At 54.2% G+C, this 8,595-nt stretch overlaps 1 long non-coding RNA gene across 1 annotated transcript; it reads left to right on the forward strand.

The window, feature by feature from the left end:
* Positions 1-677: 677 nt before the first annotated feature.
* Positions 678-3,955, forward strand: LOC146756830 (uncharacterized). The gene is made up of 4 exons (XR_014937202.1): positions 678-781; positions 1,083-1,206; positions 2,115-2,216; positions 3,007-3,955. It is a non-coding gene; the product is annotated as an uncharacterized LOC146756830 (long non-coding RNA).
* Positions 3,956-8,595: the final 4,640 nt, after the last annotated feature.

Below are 8,595 nucleotides of genomic sequence, written 5' to 3' on the forward strand. Positions count from 1 at the left end.
AGGAGGTGGATGATGTGGGGCAGGAGCTGGCAATTGTGAAGCATGAGCTGGCACTTTTAGGGCTGGAATTGGCACTTGTGCCACAGGAGGTGGCACTTGTGGGGTGGGAGGTGGATGATGTGGGGCAGGAGGTGGAAGTTGCGTGGCAGGATTTGGCCCTTGTGGGGCGGGAGATGGCACTTGTGGGGCAGGACGTGGCACTTGTGGAGCGGGAGGGGGCACTTGTGGGGCCTGAGGTGGCACTTGTAGGGCAGGAGGTGGCATTTGTGGGGCGGGAGGTGGAAGCTGTGAGGCAGGGGGTGGCACTTGTAAGGCAGGAGGTAGAACTTGTGGGGCAGGAGTTGGCACTTGTGGGGCGCGAGTTGGCATTTGTGGGGCAGGTAGTTGCATTAGTGGGGCAGGAGTTGGCACTTGTGGGTCAGGTGGTGGCACTTGTGGGGCGGGATGTGGAAGTTGTGGGGCGTGAGGTGGCACTTGTGGGGTGGAAGGTGGAACGTATGGGGTGGGAGGTTGGGCTGCTGAGGCCGGGCTGGTTTTCCATTTCTTTATAAACTGGGGTGCATCCACAGCAGCACTTATCTCCTGTTTTTGTTGTTGCTGTTGTTCGAGATAATTAAAGGATGCTACGTCTGTGTTTGTCGTCATCCTGCTTTCTTTTCTCTGTCTTGCAGGTCAGCTCGTGCTAGAAGTCGATGGTATCGCTGTATGAATCAAGGGCAGTTTAGGAGCAGCTGCTGATGGAAGAAACGAAGTCCAGGCTAATAAATGGAAGTATCTTCTGGTAAGGTGTCAAAGGTGGCAGTCATCATTAAAACCAAAGGGCTGGCTCATCCGAGTGCTTGCTGACTGATGCTTGGGAGTATCTCGTTCTCCAGCTGTATGATGCGAAAGCTAAATATGCTGAGCCGTTACAGCTTGTGCTGAAGTTGTGATTGTGCTCCCAGATGTTTCCTTTAGTGGTAAATCATGTTCTGGCACTGTGGTAGTCCTATCTCTGGCATGATCAGGAGCCTGGAGCACCGTGTCTTGTTGCGAGCCTTGTGTGCCTGTTTCCATGAACCTTGCTTTCTTTCTCTCTTCAGAGTAAGGGCAGGGTGCTTCCTTGCTTTTGGTGGATTCATTCAGGAGGCTGTCAGAAGGCCAATTGCAGTGTTCATAACACGGAGGGACACAATGGGAATGGACTCTCGTTACCACCATGCAAAAGTGAGTTTCTTATGAGTGATATAATTTTGATTATTACTTCTGAGCAGTTGCAGTGTGATAGAGGATGTCACGAAACTATTTATTTGGGAGCACAGGGAAGAGTCATGAGAACCGAAAATGTAGTTTCTGTTTTGGCTGTCAAAATGGTGGAGTTTTTTTGGGAGGACAGTGTCTGGTCTTCCTGTTAGCAGGCCCCCTCTGAGAAATTGGGCTTTGCTTGCTGCTTTGCTGTGCCTACCTGCCTGCTCCCTGTGCTTGCTGTGTCTTATACCAGCGGTCATGGAACATGCTCCCTGAGGCTGTGGGCCTGGCCCTGAGCTGCTGCAGCTTAAAGGCCGTTTGAGTTTAGGTTGTCCTTCCTGGAGCGTCGGGTTGGACTTGATAATCCTCGTGGTTCCTTTACAACTTGGGCTATTCTGTGGTTCTGTGGTCTTGGTGGTTTGCCTGGGAAATACCAGATGGTTTTATTCCCCCAATTTTTTATGGCATTTGAACTTGTTTCAATTCTAAATGTGGGAGAGGAGTTGGATAAGGGTAGGGTAAGGGTAAGGGTAGGTTGCTTTTTTCTTTTTCCTATTCTCCTAGGTATTTTCTGCCCATGTTGTGATAACTCTCTAACCAGAAATGTTCTTAATGCTCATGAAAAGGCTTTACTGGCAGCACACAATTTGACCATAGGACTGCTTGCTGGATTAACTTCTATGGATTGATTGTATGCTTTTTGAGATGGTATGTTCAGTTTATCTTTTGAAAGGCTGTCAGCTTTTGAGGTCGCTGAGGTGTCTTGCTTTATCAGTCTCTAGCAGCTTGCTGGAGCTTGAAGTAGTTGAATCGTCCCATACAGAGCTGTTAAATAAAACCTTATAATCACTTTGTTTGTCACCTTACTGCCCTTCTTGTCTCCCTAGAGCCCAGCTGTCTTCCTGGGATTGCTGAGCAGCTGCCTTTCGCTGTCTCCTGCCTATCAGATCAAAAACCAGTGGTGTAAAACTGAGTTGGAATTTGGTGGCGTAAGTCCTTGAGTATTCTTTATTTCTGTAAAAGGCGCTGGATGTCTCAAGATGGAAGTCCAGATACCTACCCAAGTGTATTACAGCAATCACAGAATTTCTATTTCAGAGACTTTTTCAAAGCCCTTCAGATGGAAAGGCAAAGGGAAGTGCAACTTTGGAGTAGTAAATGGTGCTTATTAAAATGTAAAGAGGTCTAATTGGTGTAAATGGACTCCAGTCACACTGGTGTATAGCTTTCTTTATGAGGGTACTCAGGAATTCTTCTGACAATGAGTGATACAGTCCCAGCTCCAGGTGCGTGCTCAGCTTGGAAATGCATGCACATAGCTTTTGCTTGGCCAGCTGCTTTGACTGCATTGCACTACATCATCTTGTCTTGATCTCTTTGCTCCCTCCATCAAAAGTTTTGCTCGGCCTAGACTCGTTGCAGATACTGACTGTGTTATTTTGATCCACATGAGATCAATACAGAAATGAATACAGAAAATTAAGTAGGGTTGTGCAGCACGAATTTGAACATCTATGGAGACCACCCTTTGTGGGACTCAGACTTGCAGAACTAGTTCCTTAAAGAGAGGGGCTCCCAAGGTATTAACCCATATAAACCGTTGCTCTTCAGCATCTTCCTTCGTCAGTGACATAGATGATGGCAGGTTTGCAGACGATACAAACTGAGCAGTGCAGTCAATATATTGTAGGGGAGGGAAGCCAACCAGAGGGACCGGGACAGGCTGGAGAGGTTGCGGGCGTCCCTTTATTTTCCTTTGTTGTTTCCTTCTGGTTACAGGGAGGTGTCCGTCCCTTCTGCCACTGTGAAGTTGCTGTGGGGAATGAAACCGTCTGCAATTGTGGAAGGAGGGTCACTGCATGAGGAGGGGCTGCACATTCAGACATATGGAAGTTGATGGGAGTGTTTGCCTACAGATGTGTTCTCAATTTCAGTCCCCCAAAGCAATGAATTTCTGTAGGAGGCTAGATGTGCTTTTACAGGCAAGATTCATTGACTTTAAAATGATACTGGTTTTGATGACGACGAGGGGGGCTGGGTGGTTGTACAGGGAAGACAATTGAATGCTGCCAGAGATCTGCGTTTATCAGGCAGGAAACAGTGGGCATTGGCCTCCCGTGAGCTGGGCTTGATACTGATCTACCGGGACTCTTCTGTCCTGGATATCTTCAGAGAACATTGTTCTAGCTGCTTGTAGTTGTAAGGCGTGGGAAAGGAAACAGTGGTAAAGAACTAAGAACCTGCAAGATAGTTTTGGATAGGGCGGTGGATGTAGTTTACCATGATTTCAGCAAGGCATCTGGTACTGTCTCCCAGGACATCCTTATAACAAGCTGAGCAAGCGTGGGATAGATGAGTGGACAGAGAGGTGGGTTGAGAAGTGGCTGACTGGCAGAGCACAGAGAGACGTTGTTGGCAGTGCAGAATCCAGGTGGAGACCTGTAACTAGCGGCGTCCCCCAGGGGTCAGTGCTGGGTCCGGTCTTGTTCAATATCTTCATCAACGACCTTGATGAGGAGATAGTGACCACCCTCAGCAAGTTTGTGATGACACGAAGTTGGGAGGACTGGCTGACACGCCTGAAGGCTGTGCTGCCATTCAGCGAGACCTGGACAGGCTGGAGAGCTGGGCAGTAAGAAACCGGATGAGGTTTAACAAAAGCAAGTGTAGAGTCTTGCACCTAGGGAGCAGTAATTGCATGCACCAGTACAGGCTGGGGGAAGAGCTGCTGGAGAGGAGCTCTGCTGAGAGGAACCTGGGTGTCCTGGTGGACGACAGATTGACCATGAGCCAGCAGTGTGCCCTTGTAGCCAAAAAAGCCAATGGAATACTGGGGTGTATTACAAAGAGCATGGACAGCAGGTCAAAGTGGCACTTGTGGGGCAGAAAATGGAAGTTTTGGGGCAGGAGGTGGCACTTGTGAAGCAGGAGGTGGCACTTGTGGGGTAGGATGTGGAAGTTCTTGGGCAGGAAATGGCAGTTGTGGAACAGGAGGTGGCATTTGTGGGTCAGGAGGTGGAAGTTGTGAGGTGGGAGGTAAAAGTTGGGGGAAGGAGGTGGAAGTTGTGGGGCGGGAGATGGAAGTTGTGGGGCGGGAGGTGGAAGTTGTGGGGCGGGAGGTGGAAGTTGTAAGGCGGGAAATAGCACTTGTGGGGTGGGAGGCGGCACTTGTGTGGCAGGAGGTGGGACACTTGTGTGGAGGGAGGTGGCACTTGTGGGGCAGGAGGTGGCACTTGAGGGGCAGGAGGTGGAAGATGTGGGGCAGGAATTGGCATTGCAGTGCGGGATGTGGAACTGGTGGGGCAGGAGATGGCACTTGTGGGGCTGGTGCTGGCACTTGTGGAGCGGGAGGTGGCACTTGTATGGCAGGAGGTGGCACTTGTGGGCCGGGAGGTGGATGATGTGGGGCAGGAGGTGGCACTTGTGGGGTGGGAGCTGGTACTAGTGGGGTGGGAGGTGGCACTTGTGGAGCAGGATGTGGATGATGTGGGGCTGGTTGTGGCACTTGTGGGGCTGGAGGTTGAAGTTGTGGGTCGGGAGGTGGCATTTGTAAAACAGGAGGTGGCACTTGTGGGGCAGGAGGTGGAACTTGTGGGGGGTGGATGGGAGGAGGTGGCACTTGTGGGGCAGGAGGTGGCACTTGTGGGGCAGGAGGTGGCACTTGTGGGTCATGAGGAGGATGTTGGGCAGTTAATGACACTTGTGGGGCGGGAGGTGGATGATTTGGGGCGGTAGGTGGCAGTTGTGTGGCAAAATGTGGCAATTGTGGGGCATGAACTGGCACTTGTGGGGCATGAACTGGCACTTGTGGGGAAGAAATTGGCACTTGTGGGGCAGGAGGTGGATGATGTGGGGCAGGAGTTGGCACATGTTGGGTGGGAGGTGGATGATGTGGGGCAGGAGGTGGCAATTGTGGAGCAGGAGGTGGATGTTGCGGGTCAGGGTTTGGCACTTGTGGGGCAAGAGGTTGAATTTGTGGGGTGGTAGGTGGCTAATGTGGGGCAGGAAATGGCACTTGTGGGGCAGGAGTTGGCACATGTGGCAGAGGAGGTGGCACTTATGGGGCAGGAAATGGCACCTGTGGGGAAGGAGTTGGAACCTGTGGGGTAAGAAATGGCACTTGTTGGGCAGGAGGTGGCACTTGTGGGGCGGGAGGTGGCACTTGTGGGGCGGGAGGTGGCACTTGTGGGGCAGGAGGTGGCAGTTGTGAAACGTGAGCTGGCAATTGTGAAGCATGAGCTGGCACTTTTGGGGCAGGAATTGGCACTTGTGGGGCGGGAGGTGGCACTTCTGGGGCAGGATGTGGAAGTTGTGAAGCGGGAGATGGCAGTTGTGGGGTGGGAGGTGGCACTTGTGGGGCAGGAAGTAGAATTTGTTGGGTGGTAGGTAGAACTTGTGGGGCAGGAGTTGGCACTTGTGGGGCAGGATGTGGCACACATTGGGCAGGAGTTGGCACTTGTTTGACGGGAGGTTGAAGTTGTGGGGCAGGAGGTGGCACTTGTGGGGCAGGAAATGGCACCTGTGGGGCAGGAGTTTGGACCTGTGGTTTAAGAAACGGCATTTGTTTGCAGGAGGTGGTACTTGTGGGGCGGGTGGTGGTACCTGTGGGGTGGGGTGTAACTTGTGGGGCAGGCAGTGTAACTTGTGGGGCAGGAGGTGGTGATAGAGGGACGGGAGGTGGCATTTTATGGCGGGAGGTGGCACTTGTATGGCAGGATGTGGAAGTTGTGAAGCGGGAGGTGGCACTTGTGGGGCAGGAGGTGGAATTTGTGGGGTGGTATGCACCAGATGTGGGGCAGGAAATGGCACTTGTGGGGCAGGAGTTGGAACCTGTGGGGCAGGAGTTGGAACATCTGGGGTAAGAAATGGCACTTGTTGGGCAGGAGGTGGCACTTGTGGGGCGGGAGGTGGTAAATGTTGGGCGGGAGGTGGCACTTGTTAGACGAGAGTTGGAACTTGTGGGGCGGGAGGTGGCACTTGTGGGGCGGGATATGGAACTTATGGGGCAGGAGTTGACACTTTTGGGGCAGGAGGCGGAAGTTGTGGGGCTGGACATGGCACTTGTGGGGCGGGAGTTGGATGATGTGGAGCAGCAGCTGGCACTTGTGGGGAAGGAGGTGGCACTTGTGGGGCAGGAGGTTGCACTTGGGGCAGGAGGTGGCACTTGTGGGGCGGAAATTGGAACTTGTTGGGAGGGAAGAGGTACTTGTGGGGCAGGAAGTGGCTCTTGTTGGGCAGGAGCAGGCACTTGTGGGGCAAGAACTGGCACTTCAGGGGAATGAGCTGGCATTTGTGGTGCAGGGGGTGGATGATGTGGGGCAGGAGGTGGCACTTGTGGGGCAGGGGGTGGATGATGTGGGGAGAAGGTGGCACTTGTGGGGCAGGAGGTGGCATTTGTTGGATGGGAGGTGGACGATGTGGGGCAGGAGATGGCACTTGTGGAGCAGGAGGTGGAAGTTGCAGGGCAGGAGGTGGCATTTGTGGGGTGGGAGGTGGCACTTGTGGGGCATGAGCTGGCACTTGTGGGGCATGAGCTGGCACTTGTGGGGCAGGAATTGGCACTTGTGGAGCAGGAAGTGGATGATGTGGGGCAGGAGGCTGTCTTTGTGGGGTTGGAGCTGACACTTGTGGGGCAGGAAGTTGATGATGTGGGGCAGGAGCTGGCATTTGTGAAACATGAGCTGGCACTTGTGAAGCAGGAATGGGCACTTGTAAGGCAGGAGGTGGAACTTGTGGGGCGGGATGTGGCACTTGCGGGATGCGAGGTGGCACTTGTGGGGCAGGAGTTGGCACTTGTGGGTCAGGTGGTGGTACTTCTGGGGCAGGATCGGGCACTTGTGGGGCAGGATGTGGAAGCTGTGGGACGAGAGGTGGAAGTTATGGGGTGGGAGGTGGAAGTTGTGGGGCAAGAATTGGCAATTGTGGGGCAAGAAGTGGCAATTGTGGGGCAGAGGGTGGCACTTGTGGGACAGGACGTGGCAATTGGGAAGAACGTGGCACTTGTGGGGCGGGCGGTGGAACTGGTGGGGCTGGAGGTGGCAATTTTGGAGCAGGACGTGGATTATGTGGGGCAGGAGGTGGCACTTGTGGGGCAGGATGTGGAAGTTGTGGGTCAGGAGGTGACATTTGTGGAACAGGAGGTGGATGATGTGGGGAAGGAGGTGGATGATGTGGAACAGTAGGTGGCACCTGTGGGGCAGGAGATGGCACTTGTGGGGCGGGAGGTAAAAATTGTGGGGTGGGAGGTGGAAATTGTGGGGCAAGGGGTTGCAGTTGCGGGGCTGGGGGCGGCACTTGTGGGGCAGTGTGTGGCACTTGTGGGGTGGGAGGTGGCACTAGTGGGGCAGGAGTTGGCACTTTTGGGCTGGGTCATAGCACTTGTTGGGCAGGGGTTGGCACTTGTGGGGCAGGAAATGTTACTTGTGGGGCAAGAAGTGGCTCTTGAAGGGCAGGAGGTGGCACTTGTGGGGCAGGAGTTAATTCTTGTGGATCTGGAGGTGGCACTTGTGGGCCTGGAGGTTGCACTTGTGAGGCGGGAGGTGGAAGTTGTGGGGCGGGTGGTGGCAGTTGTGGGGCTGGAGGTATCACTTGTGCGGCAGGAAGTGGCACTTGTGGAGCAGAAGGTGGCAATTGTGGGGAAGAGGTGACACTTGAGGGGCAGGAGCTGGCACTTGTGGGGCAGAAGTTGGCACATGTGGGTCGGGAGGTGGCACTTGTGGTGCGGGAGGTGGAACTTGTGGGGCGGGAGGTGACACTTGTGGGTCAGGAGTTGGATTTGTGGGGCGGGTTGTGGCACTTGTGGGGCGGGAGGTGGCACTACTGGGGCGTGAGGTGGAAGTTGTGGGGCGGCAGGTGGCAATTGTGGGTCAGGAGGAGGCATTTGTGAGGCAGGAGGTGGATGATGTGGGGCAGGAGGTTGCACTTGTGGGGAAGTAGGTAGCACTTGTGGGGCAGGAAGTGGCACTTGTGGGGCAGGAGGTGGCACTTGTGTGGCAGGAGGAGGCACTTGTGGGGCAGGAGGAGGCTGTTGTTGGGCGGGAAGTGGAAGTTGTGGGGTGGGAGGTGGCACTTGTGGGGCTGGATGTGGAAGTTGTGTGGCAGGATTTGACACTTCTGGGGCTGCAGGTGGCACTTGTGGGGTGGGTGGTAGAACTTGTGGGGCGGGATGTGGCAGTTGTGGGGCAGATGATGACACCTGTGGGGCGGGAGGTGGATGTTTTGGGGAAGGAGGTTGAAGTTGTGGGGAGGGTGGTGGCACTTGTGGGGCGGGAGGTGGCACTAGTGGGGCAGGAGTTGGCACTTGTGGGCTGGGTCATAGCACTTGTTGGGCAGAGGTTGGCACTTGTGGGGCAGGAAATGTTACTTGTG

The sequence above is a fragment of the Coturnix japonica genome, chromosome 25 (assembly GCF_054131305.1).
Source record: "Coturnix japonica strain WE chromosome 25, WE-NBRP24, whole genome shotgun sequence".
Classification (NCBI taxonomy): domain Eukaryota; kingdom Metazoa; phylum Chordata; class Aves; order Galliformes; family Phasianidae; genus Coturnix; species Coturnix japonica.